Here is a 20,699-nt window from a genome sequence, read left to right as displayed (position 1 = left end):
TAATAATCACAGTTATTTTGGTTATAGTTTGCATGAAAAAATCTTTTTCCTTCCTTTTACTTTTAATCTATTTGTGTCCTTAAGTCAAAAGTGAGTTTCTTGTAGGCAATATGTAGTTGGATTATTATTATTTTTAAAATCCAGAGAGTCTCCAATTAGGGGTAGGTGAAAAGGTGGCTTTCTCTCCGAGTGGCGAGTGGAGCCCTGAGTTTCGCATCAAAGATGGCGAAATCCCAGCCTACTAGGCGTCGGGGCTGCTGGAAGGATGCCAAGACTGAGGGCGGCATGGCTGCCAGGGGACGTCATCCTACTGGCGGCCTCTGTCTCTGGTAATCTCACCATCCAAGGAGTCAATAGAACCTCTAAAGGAAGAAGTCTCATTGGTAAGATTGATGACTCATCTCAGATCTCTGGGAAAGGAGTTACAGTGGAACCAGGCTTTTCCATGGATGAATTTTCTGCCTCCATCCTCACTGGAAAACTGACTACTGTCTTTCTTCCAATTGTCTACACAATTTTATTTATGGTTGGTTTGCCAAGTAATGGTATGACCCTGTGGGTATTTCTTTTTTAAATGAAGAAGAAGCACCTCGCCATAGTTTACATGGCCAATCTGGCTTTGGCAGACCTCCTCTCTATCATCTGGTTCCCGCTGAAGATTGCCCATCATATACGTGGCAACAGTTGGATTTATGGGAAATCTCTTTGCAAGGTACTCATTGGCTTTTCCTATGGCAACATGTACTGTTCCATTCTCTTCATGATCTGCCTCAGCGTGTAGAGGTATTGGGTTATTGTGAACTCCATGGTGCACCCAGGAAGAAAGCAAACATTGCCATCGGTGTCTCTCTGGGAATATGTCTGCTGATTCTGCTGGTTACCATCCCCTTGTATGTCATGAAGCAGACCACTCACATTTCAGCCCTTAACATCATGACCTGTTATGATGTTTTGCCTAAGGAGGTGTTGGTGGGGGACATGTTCAACTATTTCCTCTCTTTGGCCATTGGAGTCTTTCTCTTCCTAGCTATCCTCACAGCTTCTGCCTATGTGCTGATGATCAGAACACTTCAATCTTCTGCCTTGGATGAAAATTCGGAAAAGAAGAGGAAGAGAGCCAACCAACTTATTTTCACTGTCCTAGCCATGTACTTGGTATGCTTCACTCCTAGTAACCTTCTGCTCATGGTGCATTATTTCCTGATTAAACACTGGAGCCAGAGCCATGTCTATGCCCTGTATTTCATAGCCCTTTGCCTCTTCACCCTCAACAGCTGCATCGACCCCTTTGTCTATTACTTTGTTTCACAAGACTTTAGGGATCATGCAAAGAATGCTCTCCTTTGTTGAAGTGTCCATACGGTAAAGCAGATGCAAATATCCCTCATATCAAAGAAATCCTCCAGGAAATCCAGCTCTTACTCTTTAAGTTCAACCACCATTAAAACCTCTTATTGAGTTTTCCAGCTCTTCCAATGGAAGTTTTATGAGAGAATTTGAGGCCTGTTTAATGTTATGGGAATGTGTCTGTTGTTTCCTAACCAAGCAGGTCTCATTACATACCACATGTATGCAGCACCTCTCAGGATTGCTGAAAGCATCCTGTTTGCATGAGGAACCCCCAAAATTAACATAGATGTCAGTTTCAGAATGTCTCTACTCAGATGCTCCCAGAAATGGAACTTATAGAAGCAGACTTTTAAAAAGTGACGAATAAACTGAAACCCAGTGACTTGCAAAAACTAGTGTTGCCATGAAGACCTAAGTTTTTAGCTCAAACTACATTTCTTGTACATCTCGGGTCAAACACAGACTTGTTAGGACTTAAGAGCCCTCAGAGATGATCAGTCCAGTTGACTGACTTGACAGATGAGGAAACCAAAGAGGGAAAGCAGAGCTGCCCAGAGTCATTTCCAACCAATGGCAGCAAGTTAGGATTGGGCAGCAGAATTTGAATGGTTAATGGGGTTTTTATACTACCTCATCGAAATCACTGAGGATCTTGTTTTAAAATGTAGGTTCGTCAGACCCGGGAATGAGTTCAGAGTCTGGGAACAGGGCCCAGGAACCTGCAATCTCAAAAGCCTCTGGGTGATACTCACGCTTACCAAGGTTTGTGTCTGGGTGCTGCTTCCACTTGACAAGGTGCCATGGTAGTTTTTGAAAAGAGAAGCAAATAGCAGAATGCTTTGTGTCTCTTTTATGTTCAGCTTATAATGAAATCTGTTTGTTGACTTCTTGGGTATTTCAATTTCTTTATTAATTCTTTGAGCTTTTGTATGTATCGTTGTCACTTTGAGGAAAATACAATGAGGATTTTAAACACGGAAATACAAATTTTGTGTAACTTTTTACCGACTTAAACAAAATATTCAGATAGTCTAAGTTTTGCAACTGAGAATAGAATTTACCACTTAGTATTTTAAGAAATTATTATTAGACTATTTATTGTCAGTTTTGTCCCTTATTATCAAATAATGAAATTCTAAAGTTGTAACTGGTTTTGAACCACATCTCTTTGGAAAAGAATATGAAAATAGATGTGATTTGCAATATATTTAAGAGGTACTTGACTCCAAACTGACTTTATACAACTCTTGTATTTGTGACTTTTTGAAATAATTATTTTATCATATGATTTATAAATAACACATGACTTGTTTTTTTACAACTTATTTCTGAATCGTTAGTGTGTGGTGTGTGTGTTTGAGGGAAGGAAAATAAGGGAAGCAACAACATCACTCTTCTAAGAAGAAATGATGTGATACACATTTTTACATAACTAGAGCCTCCTGTATATATTGCTCTGTGATAAATGTTTTACATTTAACCACATTTTAGAATTCTTTCTATGTCTGCATTTATGGGCTGACCTTCACTTTTAAAGGATACAAAATATTTAATATTTTGAATATATTGTGAGGTAGTCATTTTCCTACCTATGGTTCCCAAAGTCGTCTCCCCTGCCTCCATTAAAAAAGTGCTGCATTGAAAAAAGAAATCTATTTTGCCAATTTCTACCTTCTGATCGGTGTGTTTAATCCATTTACATTTAAAGTAATTACTGATAAAGAGTGACTTACTTCTGTCATTTTGCTATTTGCTGTATGTCATATCTTCTTTTGTTTCTCATTTCCTCTATTATTGTTTTCTTTTGTGTTTAATTGATTTTTTTGTAGTGAATTGTTTCAGATCCATTCTTATTTCCTTCTGTGAATATTTTAAATATATTTTCTTAGTGGTTACCATGTGAGTTACAATTGACATTCTAAATAAATAAAAATCTAGTTTGAATTGTTATAAACTTGTATCAGTTGTGTAAATACAAACATTGTCTTTTGTATTTTCCTATGTAGTTATATTTGGTCTTCTTTATTTCTTTGTATGGCTTCAGATTTCTGCCTAATGTCCTTTTATTTCAATCTGAAAGATTCTCTTCAACATTTCTCATAGGGCAGTCCTGCTAGCAGTGAAAGTTTTTGGGATTTGTTTATCTGGGAATGTCTTAATTTTACCTTTGTTTTTTTTTTTTTAGTTTTTTCCCACCTGGTTTTATTGAAATATAATAGACAATGAGTTGCTCATATTTACATTGTATAACTCAATGAGGTTTTTTTCAATTATAGTGGCATACAATAATATATTAGTTTCAATTGTACAGCATAGTGATTAGAGATCTATACAACTCAAAGTGACCACCCCACTAAATCTAGTACCCCTGTCCCCTCTTACATGTTTATTACATTATTAACTATTTTCCTTCTGCTGCACTTTATATCTCCATGTCTATTTTGTAACTATCTATTTGTACTTTTTAATCCCTTTGCTCTTTTTTTGCCGTCCCCCCAACCCGTCCCATCTAGTAGCACTTAAAATATTCTCTGTATCTATACTATACACTATAGACTATAGGCTATAGGCTATAGACTAGAGGGACTTCTTTAAGGAGAAAAAACATGTCTACAGCCATACCACCCTGAATATGTTTGATCTCATCTGATCTTGGAAGCTAAGCAGGGTTGGGCCTGGTTAGTACTTGGATGGGAGACCACGTAGGAAGACCAGGTACTGTAGGCATAAAAAAAAAAAAAAAAAAGGAAGCCCCTCTAACATTTCCTGTAATACTGGCTTGATGTTGATAAATTCCTTTAACTTATTTTTGTCTGGGAAGCTCTTTATATGGACGTCGACTTCAAATGATAGCTTTGCTGGATAAAGTATTCTTGGTTTAGATTCTGGATTTTCAACACGTTGAATATTTTGTGCTAAATCCGACATAGTTTCTTTTGAGAAATCAGCTGCCAATCTTATGGATGCTCCCTTGTAGGAACTAACTGCTTTTCTCTTGCTATTTTTAAGATTCTCTCTTTGTATTTAATCTTTGGCATTTTAATTACGATGTGTCTTGGTGTGGGCCTCTTTGGATTTCTGAGTTTGGGGACTCTCTGAGCTTCCTGGGGTTGTTTGTCTATTTCCTTCATCAGATGAGGGAAGCTTTTCATCATGATTTCTTCAAATAGCTCTTCAACTTCTTGTTTCCCTTCAGTTACCCCCATGGCGTGGATATTTTTACATTTAATGTGTCCTGTAGGCTCCTTAAATTATTATTATAATCTTGGCTTCTTTTTTTCTTGCCATTCCAAATGAGTGTCCTTGGCTTCCCCATTCTTTATATTGGTGGTTCAATCCTTTTCTTTATCCACTCTGTTTATTCCTTCTAATATACCCTTCATCTCAGATAATTTGTCCTTCATTTCTGACTGGTTCCCTTTTATAATTTCCATTTCCATCTTTATGCTTTTTATCTCTTTGTTAAAGTTCTCACTGATTTCATCTATACTTCCCGTAAGTTCATTGAGCATCGTTATAACCAGTGTTTTGAACTCTGCACCTGTTAGATTGCTTGACTCCATTATTCCTGGATCTCTATTCTGTTCTCATATGATTTCTGCTTCTTTGTCTTCCCATTTTGGCAGCCTTTCTGTGTCTGTTTCTGTGTACTAAGCAAAGCTCCTAAGTCTCCTGGTCTTATTAGCATGGCTTTGTGTACTAGGAGTCTAGTGGCACAGTCCTGAGAAGGGTTCAGTTGCAGGCCAAGTTTAGCCCCAGCCTGTGCCCCTCCGGGGCCACCTGTTAAGATTCAGCAAGCAATCCACAGATGCTGTGTTTATAGTCGCTTCAAGAAACCACACCAGAAACCATAGCCAGCTGCCACCAGTGTGAGTTTTGGCACTGCTCAGCAAGGAGCACCAGATTCACCAAGGACACACTGGATGTGGCTTGGGTAGGGCCATGACTTGGTGGAGGCAGGGTTTCAGGGTATCATCTGGGTGGAGCAACCTCTGTTACCCAGTTTGATGGTGACGTCTTAGCTATGGCAGTGCTACGCCTGTACACTGGGGGCAGGGAAGGGGGTTCAAAGAGGCACTTTTGCCTGGGAGAGAACCTCCCTCTGGCCCTCACTCTGATGACTCAGTGTCCTCCTGTAAGTCCCTGGTACCCCCACCCCCTGTTCAGCCAACTCACTGCTGGTGCTGAGTGAGCAGATTGGTCACCTCAAAAGTCCACTTATGGACATAGCCCCTTTAAGAGGCATCAGCAGATACCAGCTGCCGCTTTCATAGCCTCTGTCCCAGTCAGCCGCCTAGGACCAGGCAGCCTTGCATCTTCACCCCCTCCTACCTTCTACTGTTGCAGGTTGACTAATTATTTCTCTCCCTAGTTGTAGGTGACTTTCCTTGCTGTTTGTTCTGTGTTTCTGTAACAACTTTGATTTGGTCGCAAGAAGGATGAACAAAGCCTCTATCATCTACACCATTTTTATCCCAGACCCTTTACCTTGATTTTTGAAGGATAGTTCTGCTGGGTATAAAATTCTTTGCTGACAGATTTTTTTTTTTTCATTCAGCACTTAAATACATCATTTCTCTCCTTTATGGCCTCCATGGTTTGTGATGAGAAATCTTATTGTTGATCTCTGCTCTGTCTCTCATTGCTTTAAAAATTCTTTCAAGAATCTTTGTCTTTTGAGAGTTATAATTTATCTTGGTGTGGATTTTTTTTTTTTTTAGTTTATCTTACTAGGTGTTTTTCACACTTCTTGGATGTATAGATTTATGTCTTTTATCAAATATGGGAAGTTTTTGACCATTATATCTCAAATATTCTTTCTACTCTTTCTCTCTTCTTCCAGAATTCTCATAATGTATATGTTGATTGTCTTGATGGTGTCTCACAGGTCCTTTAGGCTCTATTTACTTTACTTTATTCTTTTTTCTTTCTGTTCCTCAGATTAGATAATTTCAATTGTCCTGTCTTCATATTTGTCACTTTTCATTTCCACCTGTTGAAATATGCTGTTGAAACCCTCTAGTGAATTTTCCACTTCAGTTAAAGTACTTTTTGGCTCCATAATTTATATTGGTTCTTTTTTTTTTTTTTTCAATAATTTCTATCACTTTGTTGATGTTCTTATCTTGTTAATATATTGTTTTTCTGATTTTCTCAGTTCTTTGTTCTTAGTTTCCCTTAGCTTTTTGAGTATATTTAAAACAGTATACTTAAATTCTTTATCTAGTAAGTCTAATGTCTGGACATCCTCAGGGATGGTTTTATTTTATTTATTTCTGCCCCCTGTGAATAGCTATACTTTCCCGATTTTTTGTATGCCCTGTAATTTTTATTGAAAATGGAATTTTGAGTATTAAAATGTAGTAACTCGAAATCAGGTTGTCTCTTTTTCCCTAAGTTAGCTTTTATTGATTTTGATGTTCATTTATTTAATGACTTTTCCAAACTATTTTTGCAAAGATTGTATTCCTTGTTGTGTGTTTCAGTATCTAAGTGGTTGGCCTCTAAGAGAGGTTTCCTTAAATACCTGGAGCCAAAAAGAAAAAATAGTAGTACTCTTTCAGTCTTTGTAGCTTGGTTCTGAGTTGGGGCACTCCTTCAGTGCTAAACCATGCTGCCTACAACTCTGCCTTAGCCTTCACCTTATACTTGTGTGGAGCCCACAGAGTCACCAGAGGTGATGCTGAAGTACATCTCAAATCTTTCCTGAGTATGCATTCCATCCTTGGAATGCATATGGCACTCTATTTTTTTTCAGTATGTGCAGTGGTCCTTCAGAGTCCTTATTCTCCCAATAACCTTCTTTCTTTGTCTCCTCCATTTCTGGCTTTCAGGTTATGTAGGCCACTTGTCCCATCTGCTGTCCCTTGCTTCAGAAGGGTATAGGGTGTATATGACTTTAAATCTTTCCATAGATGTTGCTGCTGCCTGGAAAGCCACTCTAGCCTGGTAGAGGTGAAAGGGCATGAAAAAAAGTCAACCTCTGAGCCTTCCCTCAGGGAACCACCAGACAAGTTAAAATATACCATTGTAGTATTTTAAGAATAAGGTCTGTATTAGCCCCCTGGCACCAGCAAGCCACATCAGAAATACAGGCGACATCCCCACAGCTGCCTCTATGCTAGGGAATGAGGAATGAGAATCATGTGGACAAAAATGCCACAATGTTCTTTTCAGGTTTCCTTTTTTCTTTGTTAAGCATCTTCCTGGTTGCTGTAAATTTTAGATTCAATTCCATAGTCACAAAAAAGCTGATTAGGTCAATCTTTGCCAGCTTCTTGTTGTTGCAGTGTAGAGACTGGTAATTTAAATGTCCTACTCCACTATTTTCCATGATATCATCTGTTCTCTCTCTTTTCTTAACTTTACATTTTTACTGAGATAAAATTTACACACGGCAAAATGTATAAATCTTAAGCATATGGCTTGATGAATTTTTACATATGTATGCACTCATGCAGCCGCCACTCAGATCAAGACACACGTTTTCAATTCCTCAGAAGGTTCCTTTAGTATCCTTTTCAGACAACCATTATTATGACATTTATCACTTTAAATTAGTTTTACCAGTTAGAGCTTTTTATACATGAAAGTAAGCAGTAGATACTCTTCTGAATTTGGCTAATTTTGTTCAGGCTAATGTTTCGGGGATTAATTCATATTGCTGCATGTAGCTGAAGTTCATTCCTCTTTATTACTGCAAAAATTTCACTCTATGACTGTACCATGATTTGTTTATCCATTAATCAATTAATGGGCACTTGGGTGGTTTCTAGTTTGGGGCTATTATGAATAAAGTTGCTATAATTTCTTGCATGTGTCTTTTGGTGGATATGATATATAGACTTTTTCCACTTCGGCATATGTTTGGGAGAAGATTCTCTAGGCCATTTAACTCTTGGGGGATACCCTGCTCTCTATGCCCAATGGCCTTTGCTCCGTGTTCACCCAGTCAGAATTCTGGTTTGGTTCTTTCTTCTTGAACCCTATGCCTCCCAAGAATTCTGTGACTTTACCCTGTTGGCTTCACTCCATGATGTTGAACTCTCATTTGCTGTTCCTTTGGCTCTTCTTAAGCTCCAGCTGGAGCCTCCCACCAAGTCCCTCTTGGACAGTATAAGCTGTCCACCTTGGCTATCTCATCTCTTTACAAAACCTCGACCCTCAGTCCAGTGAATATGGAATCCAAGGCTCTACCCACAGCCCTGCCTTCAGAGAGGGCAAATGGCCAACTGCTTTTTGGACACCTCTGCTTGAGTGGCCCCAAGTCTCTCACAATCTACATTTTCCCAACTGCGCTCTCCATCTCCCCTCAGCTCATCCTCTCCCATCTGCAAGAACTGTTCCACTTTTTCTCCAACCACCCAAGTCTGAGACCCCCTTCCTTCACTTTTTCTATTCTTCCCCTGCCCCATAACTAATTTGGAGAACCCAAGTACTGTCCATAGAACTGCTTCAATGTCTTGGGGAACCTTTTCTCCTCTCTAGACCTATGGCCTATGTTCCCATTCAGGCTTTAACATCTTTTCAGCCTCTTTGCTGGGCTTCTAACCTCCAGCCTTGCCTTCGCTAATCAACTTGGCCTGTGGCTCCAGACGTGATGCCCAAAGTTGGCTCTGGCTGTGTCTGCCTCAGCGGTGAGGCCATGCTCGAGGCCCTGCCTTTCTGCCTGGGCTGCAGCTGAGCCAGCTTCGGACGCCATTCCTTAGCACCGATCGTGCATGGCGGACACGCTCTATGGCCAGGGCTCACGGACAGGTTTTTCGAGTTAGGGATTTGGAAGGGACTCCAGGGCTGGTTGCAGTTCAGAGCCCATTGCAGGAGAGCCCCTGCGTGAGCTCATCTTTCCTGGGGTGACTGGACTCAGGGCTCAGCCGGCTGGGGAAGCGAGTTGGAAAATTTCACACTCAGGCTCACCACTTGGCTGGCCTTCGGGCTCTTGGCAGCTCAGGTGACTTGTGGTGAGGCCTTAGTCGACTCTTCCCTCTAGCAAGTACTGTGGGGGCTGGGGCCACCTCCTGATAGGTCACAAACAGGGGGCTAAGTAGGGAACCTTGAGAAGCAGACCCTAGTGGGAAGAGCTTGTGTTCTTATTGGAGAAAGGAGATTCATAGGAAACAATGAGAGAACAAGATTGGTGGGACTTTTTCACGGGGAGAGATAGTATTGATCATTTGAGATTGAAAAGCTAATTTATTTGTGCTTTAATGTGTCCACAATCCCTTAGAAGAGATGCAGTAATACATTCCAGAGAGATGGTAACTTATGGTTAAAAGCATGGGCTCTGGAGCTAAACTGCCTGAAGCCAACATCTAGCTCTACCACTTGCTAGCTATGTGACCTTAGGCAAGTTGCTTAACCTCTCTGTGCTTCTATCTCCTTATCTGTAAAATGGAGTTAACAGTAATAGCACCCATCTACCTACCTCATCACATATTTGGGATCATTAAATATGTTAATACTAGTGAAGCATTCAGGGCAGTATCCGACATCTAGTAAAAGAGATGCTTGACAAAATTCATGTTGTTTTTATTCCGCTTGTCCCAGACTACCTCTTTGCCACTCCCTCCTACCATGCTTTTGCTGTTCTAGTCCCACGGTGGTACTTTTGACTTTCTCTGTCTATATTGGGGAACTATTGTTCCTCATTCAGACCCAGCTCAAAAATCAGCTCTTCTGGGACACCTTCCTCAACCCTCAGGTCCTTTCTCTCTGTGGCATCAACACTTGCTCTTTTTAATTTTAAGCATCTGTTTACTCATATGGACTTTTCATCAGCTGGTGATCAACTGAGGGCAAGCTTATGTCTAAACCATTTCCTTCCTTCCTAGCACCCCCATGTCCCTAGGGATAGCCTAAATAACCACCTAATAATTGCTTGTTGGATAAATAATTGAAAGAACTAATGATACATGATAAGAAAACAAAATAGAAGAAGATTGATATAAAACCCTACAATGTGGTAAAGGCAATGTAGTGTTTCACCAGGCATAAACTGGCAATGATGTTGCCTGGAGCCAAGACCATGGAGAAGCCATGTTGTGAAATCTTGTGGATGGCAGCAGTCAGGGCAGGCTTCCTGGAACAGGAGGTGACAAGCCCAAGCTGGCTCCAACTGGCAATAAAGAGATTGGCACCTGGTACCCCCATGGTCTGCCCTGGGCCATTCTGCTACTATGAGAGCTTGGCAGAGTATAGGCTCCCCTCTGGTCCAGGGAAAGGGCCAGAATGTGAGAAGGTGGTGGAGAGGACCAGCCCCCATCTTGGTGACACACGGAACCTCTTAGAGCGGATTTCACGCTTCCTGCCCTAATGCGGACTGTCTCTGCTTTGCTTTGGAAAAACAAAGGTCTTACTCCAGCCTCCTGAAAACAAATTGGAAACTATTTTCCTGTTTCTCTCCCTCAACATCTGTGGAGGCAAAAAAAAAAAAAAAAAAAAAGCAGAGCAAGGCAGAACGAAGCAGAACAGAATGGCCGAGGGGCTTGGGACCCACTGCCTTCAGTGAGCAGAGGGCCACTTCCTCTTGAGTGGGAGCCAGCTCTGACAGTCTCTCCAAAACCACACTCCACATCCATCTGTCCATTCTGCCTGTTCACCAGGGAGGTTACACACAAGGCCTGCCAAAGCTGTTGTTGGAAGTAGAGAGATAGCCATATTCTCATTCTGCCATGCTGACGCCTGCCTGCAGCCCTTGTCTGTAAAGTCTATCTCCACAGTCTTCTTCTCTGGCTCCTGGCCCCACTGTTCCTCCTTATGTCTTGCCCTCTCTCCAGTGGTCTGACTGTCACCCAGACAGTGCTGAGAGGGCCTAGCTTCTTCCGACCCACTGGGTTCACGGCCTGGCTCCTCCTCTAGTACCTGGATGACCTTGGCCAAGTCCTTGCACCTCTGAGTCTTGGTTTCCTGGAGGGTAAAATGGAGAGAGTGAGAGTGACTGTGCATGGTGGTAGAAGGCCCCATGAAAACGGACACGGGAAGGGAAGTAGCAAGTTAATGCCATCGTTGCTGGTCTCTGGTCCTGAGCCTCACCTCTGCTCCTCCAGTTTCTTGCTATTTGTGGTCCAACTCTGGGTTGCCCCACCAGGAACCTCCCTACACCATTGTAATCCCCATCAATGCTGTATTAATATTGCACTCTGTACCATTCAGGACTTACCATGCACACCTTATATTTACAGCTCTGTTTATTTCAGAAAAAGCAGAGTTTTGGAGGCCAGTGGTCTAGGTTTAAGTTCCTGCTCCACCACTGCTGTCTAACTGAGACAGGGAGGCAGCATGCATTCTCTCTCTGAGTCCCAAGTTCTTCATTTATAAGTGGAGATGGTTATAATCACATCCACATCCTAGACTTCCTATGGGGTGTAAATACATGCATTCATGTGAAAGCACTTTGTAAACTATAAAAAGGCCTTGGTCATGTTGCTTCTTTCAGTTTCTAGTTTGATGTAGGTTTTCCTGTGGGAAAAACCTGCTTCTCGCTGAGCCAAGAGGGCATGGTCTTAGGCAGGTGACCAGTGAGTGGCCTGCATGTCCAGGTGGGAGCAGCCAGGAGCACTGGTTTGCTGTGGCCCAGATGGCCCACAGGAGTGCTGGTGGGGGATGGCAGCAGTGGCGACCCTGTAGAATGATTTCCAGGCCTGGTCCCAGTCTAAAGACGTCCAGATGGTCTCTTGAAGATGTTACCCAGGAAGCCAGTTGCCAGACATGAGGACTCTGAGAAAAGGTCCAAGGAGTTACAACTAGAGGACACAAAAGGACACATCTGATCATTGAAATGGGAAAACAGTCAAAATGTTGGATTGCCCAAAGCCCTACTAGAAACTGTCAAAATATAAACACCCAATGGTAAACAGCACAGTGATCAGACTATAAAGCAGAGTGCCAGTAAATTCTAAATAATTGAATTATGACAGTTTGTTTTAAAAATGAAGGTGAAAGGTTATCTGGTACAGTGGGTGGGGGAGAGAGGGCTGAGCTAGGGGAGGATGTCTTTCTGTGTGGCACACCCAGGCTGGGCTGGGTCTGAGTCCCCTCTGTGTTTCCTGTGCCCAACTGGAAGCGTGATCCAGGGCAGACACCAGCGAGACCCTGGAAGACCTCAAACACTTAACCCAGGATGTTGTAATCCTTAAGACAATGGGTAGCTGTGGAAGGGGGTTACAGAGAGAAATCGCATGGTTAGATATTTGGACTTGAACTATAGTGCAGTAGGGTAGTACTCAAAGTAAGCAAACTAGGTGGGGAGGGAGAAAATCATGAGATAACAAAGAGATAAAATCTAGGGGAATTGGTTACTGGCTGGATATTGTAGCTGGAAGGCGGGGGCGGTGGTTGAAGATGACCTTCACATTTTGGGATCAAGGGATGGGGTGATTAGGGAACAAGAGTAAGCCTGAGACAGACAAGGATGGTCTTACTGTGGGGCTTATGAAGTTTGAGGTCGGCTGGCCAGCTGGACATGTAAACAGGTTGAGATCTGAAGAAGTCTGGACTGGAGCTTCGGTCTTGGGAGTTGTCTGAGATTGGATTTCCTAGAAGGAGACCTTGAGATGCAAATTTTGTGCAAATGATTTATTAAAGACATGCTCCCAAGAGAGACTGAAAAGGGAGGAGGCATATAGGATAGCACAGGGGAAGAAGTCAAGCAAAAATGTGATCTCAGGCACAAATCAGGAGACTGATCCTGAGGGCATTCTAGAGTATATGTTATGCTTGACTTTCCTGACTGTGACTGTTCCTGCAGGTGTCAGTCAGTGGTTGGTGACTCCTGAAGTGAAGGGTGGGAAAATTCCTGGCATTCTGGCTTCCTGCGAGTGAAGGGAAGCCTGTTCCAGTAGCCCAAAGGTGGTCTCCCAAAAAACGGCCATTGCCTGGTTGTTGGAAGGGACACAGAGTGGGCACTGGGTTCTGCATGGTGGGAGATGCCTTGTATCATCTGCCCCCCAAGTCAGCAGAGCGTTGACAGTCATTAAAGCTGGGATGAATGGGCTGGCTCTCAGGAGAGCAGAGCAAGAAGAAGAGAGTGCTGACAGTGATATCCTGGGCAACATCAACAGTCCAGGCTCCTGGTCAGAAGGGACCTTAAATTTCACCTAACCCAACTTCCTACTGATGCCAAAATCCTTTCCCCCTCTGCCACTCAGCAAATGTTGGTCACAAGTGACTGAAACTCAACTCAAATGACTTAAGCAAAAAAGGAATTTATTGACACGGGTAGCTGGGAAGTCCAAGGGTGTGGTAGGGTCTTGAGGCAGAAATGATGTCACTAGGTTTCTCTTTCCAGTTTTTGGCTCTGCCCCCCAATGTGTTTGTGTCTCTCTCAGACAAGTTCTCTCCATGAGTTGAGAAGGCTGGCATCCGGCAGCCCTATGCACGATCCTTAAAATTTCCAATACAAAAGGAAGAGAGACACTCTTCCTTCCAGTTGCCAAATACCAAATCTCAGAGAAAACAAACAGTTCTTGAGGGTCATGTGCCTGTCCCTGAACTAATCACTATAGTGCATCTTATACTGAAAGGACCCACTTGTTAGCACATAATCCAGCACAGCATCACCTACTTCCCGGGTCCTCCTCTCTTTCTCTCTCTCTTTCCCTTGCTCTTGGTATTTCACTCAGGCCTGAGTCACATGCTTACCTCTGTGAGGGAAACAGAGAAGGACCAGCCCCTTCAAACCAGGTGAGATGGATTCTTGATAGGAAAAAGGGTTCTGCTACCGAAAGAAAGGGAGGCGATGCTGGGCTAATAATGGATGCCTTTTCTACCTGCTAGGTGGCCTTCCCTAGTGTTTGTAAAATGGGGAGTGCCCCCAGAGGCCTCTAGGAAGGTCAGGGTAGATCCTGAGGATGAAGGGATGGAGAAAATGGAGGGCCATCGGCATCTTGCCCTCTAGAGAGGTAGAGATGAAGAAGAAACTTTGGGTGGCTGAAGTGTGTCTGAGATCTGGCCCCGGGACAAGGGAAAGGGAAGAAGCAGGCCCTAAATTGAGGCCCAAGGGGTTTGGCCTTGGGGCTTGGGGAAACTGCTCCTGAGAGCTGGCTTATGTGACAGGTAGAGGAACAGACACTTCCAGTTTCCAACTGAAAAGGAGGGGCCAGGCGGAGCTGGCAAGGGGAGCTGCCAGATGCAGGAGCTGTCCCAGGAGTCAGGCAGGCGGACATAGCTGGCATCCGAGGGCAGGGCAGGCTCAATGGTGGCCCTGAAGGTCTAACCCTGCTCAGGTTTAGGCTTGGAGGTAGAAGCCGGTCCCCAGATACAGGGAGACAAAGAGCAGGCCATTCTTACAGGGACAGAAAGTAGATTTGTGGTTGCGTAAGGCTGGGAGAAGGGCAGAGGGTGATAGCTAAGGATGTGGGGTTTCTTTTGGAGGTGACAAAAATGTTCTAAAATGGACTGTGCTGATGGTTACACATATCTATGAGTGTACTAAAACCCATCGAATTGTACATTTTGAATGGGCGAGTTGAATGGTATGTGAATTATATTTTAACAAAGCTTTTTTTGTTGTTTTAAAAGAGCGTGTCAGCAGGTCACAGAACAAGAGCACTTGGCAGGGAGACTGAGGCATAAGCCTCTCCTGTGGGCTGGCTGGGCCCCCATAGACGGGCAGAGGCAGCTATGGCTGAGATGATCCCTGATGTGTTCCGAGGCAGGCTGTCAACTTTAGATCCCACCTTCTGGAAGTACTATGGAGAGTACTCACCCACCTGAGCCCCCAGCTATATCACCTACTTGCTTACAATAGCCCCTAAGTGGTGCACCTACTCTGTAGTCAGGGAACCTTTGCAATTGCAAGTGTATTCATGTCACCCCATGAGTGACATTGCTATCTGGTCTTCCTGCATATCTGTCCCTGGCTGACTGCCACACTAACCTCTTTCCATTATTTGAACTTGACATGGCCTCAGGGCCTTTGCATTTCCTGTTTTGTATGACCAACTCCTTTCTCCTCTTTTGGCCTGGGAAATACGAGTATCCTCTACTTCCTCTCCTTCAGAGCACTTCTCCCCATGCACAATTACACATTTCTGTCTGGTCGGAATGTAAGCTATCTGGGTCTGTGTGTGCTCACTCTGAGTCAGAATACTCAATAAATATGTGTTAAATGAACAAAGGAATGTTCCATCAGCCCTAGGGAGGCTGCAGCCTGTAGAGGAAGTCTTTAAGACTCCAGGGTAGACAGTTGAGTGTGAGCAGATGGGGCCAGCAGGTGAGTCCCATCTACCCAAGTCCACTGAGCAGAGGTGGCACTGGGCCCTGAGGTCATGTGTCTCTCTGGAGGTCAGAGACTCTGGCGAGAGTAGAGACCCTGTTGTTGCCACTGCACGTCTGTAGGCTGAGATGGTCTTCAGATAGCGGCAGGGGCGAGTTAGAGGCTGCAAGGGTGAGGAGATGCCTCAGCCTGGAAAATCACATCACGAGCTTGAGGCTGGCCCTGGGACAAGGCAGGGAAAGTGCTGAGAGTCTGGTGTTCCAAGAGGCGGCCTGAGCAAGTGGAGAGACTAATTCTTGGAAAGTGGAAACCCCCAAGGGGGCTGCAGCGGGTCTTTGAGCTGCTGGCGAGCACCATTCTGGCTTTGGGACCATCCAGAGTGGTGAAAACAGAGTGGCTGGAGATTCTGGCCACCTTATAGTGTGGACAAGACAGTGAGGTCCAGAGGACAGGGGCCATCCTCCACAGCTGCGGCAAGTTGGAACGCTGGCCCAGGTATCCTGGCTCCTGGCCTGGCCTCTTTTCTCTTTTCTGCCAGGCTGCCTTTTCCAAATAGGAAAATCCACGTGGCATTTCTCCTTGATTCTGGAAGGGATAATATAGTGTGCGTGTAGACGCTCACAAGTCTGCATGTGTGAAGTGGATTTCCTATCCTAAGCATCCTTCGTGGGTGAGTATCAAAAGCACCTCTACTCTGCATCCCTGTAGGATACCTTTGCCAATTCAATGTATTTTTTTTTCACTTTTTTGAAAATTTTAATTTAGAAATAATTTTAAACTTTAGAAATAATTTTAAACTTAATAATTTTAAACTTATTCTTATGCTGCAAGAATATTACAAGGAAATCCCCTGTAATTTTTTTAATCCTAGATTCACTGTTTATATTTTGCCCCATTTGCTTTATCATACAGTCTCCCTCTATCTATGCGTGCGCACACACACACACACACACACACACACACACACACGTTAAAAACTGTGACTTCATACTGATACATCCGATTTCAATCTAACAACCAAGTATATTTCTAGACTCCTTCTCATGTACAGTAGTCCTCCCTTATTTGCAGGTTCACTTTCCATGGATACAATTACCTATGGTTAGTTGTGGTCTGAAAATATTAAATGGAAAATTTAAGAAATAAACAATTCATAAGTTTTCAATTGTATACCATTCTGAGAAGTATGATGAAATCTCACACCATCCAACTCTGTCCTGCTGGGGACATGAATCATCCCTTTGTCCAGGTATCTGCCATGTATACACTACCCGCCTGTTAACCACTTAGTCGCCTTTGGTTATCAGATCGACTGTTGGGGTATCGCAGTATTGTGTTCAAGTAACCCTTATTTTACTTAATAATGGCTCCAAAGTGCAAGAGTAGTGATGCTGGCATTTCATATATGTGCTTCCTTTAAGTGAAAATGTATGTATGAATAGGAAAAAAACATATGTAGATATATACAGTGTATATAGGGTTCAGTACTCTCCGTGATTTCAGACATCCACTGGTGGTTTTGGAACATATCCCCTGTGGATAAACGGGACTACTTTCCCTTATCCTTTTCTCCAACAGTAAAAAAAAAAAAAAAAAAAAATGGCTCTCATTTTTTACTCATTTGCTTAAGCCTAGAATATAAAGAAAATAGTTTCAGAGTTAGTAAGTCATACCACTGGAACAGGCAAAACTACTAATTAGAATTCAATATTTCTTTATGTTTCTTTAAGATAATACAGAAAATGCACAAAAATTAACTATAATTTGATGAATTTTAACAAATGCATGCATTTGTGTTACCCATGGCCCAGTTTTCTTGGTTAGCTCGGGCTGCCATAACAAAATACCACAGACTGGGCAGCTTAAACAATAGACATTTATATCTCATGTTTTGGAGGCAGAGAAGTCCAAGATCAAGGTGCTGGAAGATTCAATTCCCAGTGAGAACTCTCCTCCTGGCTTGCATATGACCACCTTCTGGCTGTGCCCCAACCCTCATGATCTCACCTAAATCTAATCACCTCCCAAAGGCCCTACCTCCAAATACCATCACATTGGTGGTTAGGACTTCAATACATGACTTTGGAGGAACACAAACATTCAGTACACAACACCAATCAAGGCAGAGAAGATTTCCATAATTTCAGAATTGTCTCTAGGTAATTAACTAGGAGTGTGGAATGGCTGGGTGTAAGGAAAGTGTATGTTTAATCAAACAAGAAACGGTAAAAACTTTTCTCACGATGTTTGTATTTTTTCTAATTTCCCCAACAATTAAGATTATTGCTCCACGTTCTCACCAACATTTGGTATTGTCAGTCTTTTTAATTTCAGACTTTAGAGTAGAACCATACAGTATATATCCTTTTTAATTAGGCAATTCTTTTAGATATGTAATGTTATCTCAGTGTGATTTTAAATTGCATTTTCCTGCATACTAATTATGTTCAACTTATTTTTATTTATAAAACTTCATTTGAGAAATATCTGATGTTTACGTTTTCTTTTCTGTTTTTTAACTGTATTTTTTAATTATTTATTTGTAGGAGTTATTTACATATTCTGGATATAAGTCCTCTGCCAGACATACGTATTGCAAATAATTCTTTCAAAATATATCTCATCTATTTATTTTCTTATTGAAGATTTTTTTTATTGTAGTAAAATACACAATTTTAACCTTTTTAAAATGTGAGATTCAGTGGCATTTAGTACATTCACAATATTTTGTAAGCATCACTACTATCTACTTTCATTTTCATCACTCCAAAAGGAAACTCAGTACCCATTAAGCTGTAATTCCTCATTCTCTCATTTTCCAACCCCTAACAATGATTAATCTACTTTCTGTCTCCATGGACTTGGCTATTTTGGATATTTAATATTAATGGAATCACACAGGATGTGGTCTTTTGTGTCTAGCTTCTTTCGCTTAGCATAATGTTTTCAAGGTTCATTCACATTGTAGAAAGTACCAAAACTTCATTCTTTTAGGTGACTGAACAATATTCCATTGTACGAATATATCATAATTTGTTTATCTATTTATCAGTTGATGGATATTTGGTCCATTTCCATCTTTTGGATATTGTGAAAAAGTACTGCCATGAACATTTGTGAACAAATTTTTGTGTGAACATGTGTTTTCAGTTCTCTCGGATATATACCTAATAATGAAGTTGCTGGGTCATAGGGTAATATTCTATGTTTAACTGTTGAAAAATTGCCACACTATTTTTCCACTGTGACTGTACCATTTCATATTCTCATTTCACATTAGAGCAATGTATGAGGGTTCCAATTTCTCCACACCCTCACTAAAACTTATTTTCAAATTTTTAATTATAGCCATCCTTGTAGGTATGAAGAGGTGGTATTGTAGTTTGGGTTTATATTTTCCTAAGGACTAATAATATTAAACATCTTTTCATATGGTTTTTGGTCATTTATTTTTACTTAGAGAAGTGTTTATTCAAGTCTTTTTGTTATTGTCGTTAAGAGTTTGTGTGTGTGTGTGTGTGTGACTTTATTCCCTATGTTTTATATTACATCTCTGTAACTTACTTTATAACTGGAAGTTTGTACTTCTTAATCACTTTCTTCTTTTTCATCCGACCCCACCCCTCTCTCTTTATGTATTCTAGATATTACATTCTTACCAGACGTATGATTTTAAAATATTTTCTTTTATTTTGTGGGTTGTTTTTAAACTTCTTTGATAGTGTCCTTTGATGTACAGAAGTTTTAAACTTGGATAAAATTCAATGTATCTACTTTTTCTTTTGTTGCTTGTGCCTTTGGTGTCATATCTAGGAAACCTTTGTTAAATCCAAGGTCATAAAGATTTACTCCAATTTTTAAAAACGTTTTATAGTTTTGGCTCTTACAACTTAATAAAACAACAACAACGAATAACCCAATTTTAAATGGGCAAATAATTTGAATAAACATTTCTCCAAATAAGATGTACAAAGGGCCAATAAGCACATGAAAAGATGCTCTATATCATTAGTCGTTAGGTAAATGCAAGTAAAACCACAATGAAATACAACTCGTTACCTTCTAGGATGAATATATTCAAAAAGAAGGACAAAAACTAGGATTTTTAGGATGTGGAGAAATTGGAACCTTCATACATTGCTGATGGAAATGTAAAATGCAGCCTCTATGAAAAACAGTCTGAGTTTCTCAAAAAGATAAATATAGAATTACTCCATGAACCAATAATTACACTCCCTTTCAATGGGCTGTTTTTTCACTTTATTAATATTGTCCTTTGATGCAAAAAGTTTTAAATTTTTTGTGAAGTCTAATTTCTCTATTTTTTCTTTGGGTGCTTGAGCTTTTGGTGTCATATCTAAAAACCCATTGTATAATCCAAGATTATGCAAATTTGTCCCTATATTTCCTTCTAAGAGTTTTGTAGTTGTAGCTCTTATATTTAGGTCTTTGATTCATTTTGAACTACGGTGTGTGGTAAATGTATAGCATGTGATGTAAAGGTCCAATTTCACTTTTTTTGCATGTGGATATCCAGTTGATCCAACACTATTTGTTGAAGACACTATTCTTTCTCCATTGAATGGTCTTGACACCCTTGATGAAAATTGATTTGCCATAGATTATATGGGTTTGTTTCTGGACTCTCAGATCTATTCTCTTGGCTATATGTTTATCTTTCTGACAATACCACAAGGTCTTGACTACTGTAGCTTTGTAGAAAGTTTTGAAATAAAGACGTGTGAGTCCTCCAACTTTGTTCATCTTTCTCAAGATTGTTTTGGCTATTTGATGTTCATTGCATTTCTATTTGAATTTTTGAATCGACTTGTCCAACTGCAAAAAAGGTAGTTGAAATTTTGAGAGGGACTGAAGTGACTCTGCAGAATGATTTGGGAATTATTGCCATCTTAACAACTTTAAGTCTTCCACACAGAGGATGTTTTCTTATTCGTTAAATAGTCTTTAATGTCTTTCAACAATGTTTACTAGTTTCAGTGCAAGTTTTGTACTTCTTTTGTTTAGTTTATTCCTAAATATTTTATTCTTTTTGATGTTACTGTAAATTGAATTGTTTTCTTAACTTCATTTTTGATTTGTTGATTTTCTCTACTGTTTTTAATTCTGTTTCATT

The 20,699-nt window shown here is 41.2% G+C and overlaps 1 non-coding gene and 1 pseudogene across 1 annotated transcript; both read left to right on the top strand.

Annotated features, from left to right (window-relative positions):
- Nucleotides 1-265: 265 nt before the first annotated feature.
- Nucleotides 266-1,458, top strand: LOC111746526 (annotated as a pseudogene).
- Nucleotides 1,459-3,958: 2,500 nt separating this feature from the next.
- LOC111746582 lies at nt 3,959-4,077 on the top strand. The gene has a single exon (XR_002783175.1). It is a non-coding gene; the product is annotated as a 5S ribosomal RNA (ribosomal RNA).
- The last annotated feature ends 16,622 nt before the right edge of the window (nt 4,078-20,699 follow it).

Source organism: Pteropus vampyrus, unplaced genomic scaffold (assembly GCF_000151845.1).
Source record: "Pteropus vampyrus isolate Shadow unplaced genomic scaffold, Pvam_2.0 Scaffold193, whole genome shotgun sequence".
Lineage (NCBI taxonomy): Eukaryota > Metazoa > Chordata > Mammalia > Chiroptera > Pteropodidae > Pteropus > Pteropus vampyrus.
The sequence above is the reverse complement of the archived record's forward strand: the minus strand, read 5'-3'. Positions and strand labels throughout refer to the sequence as shown.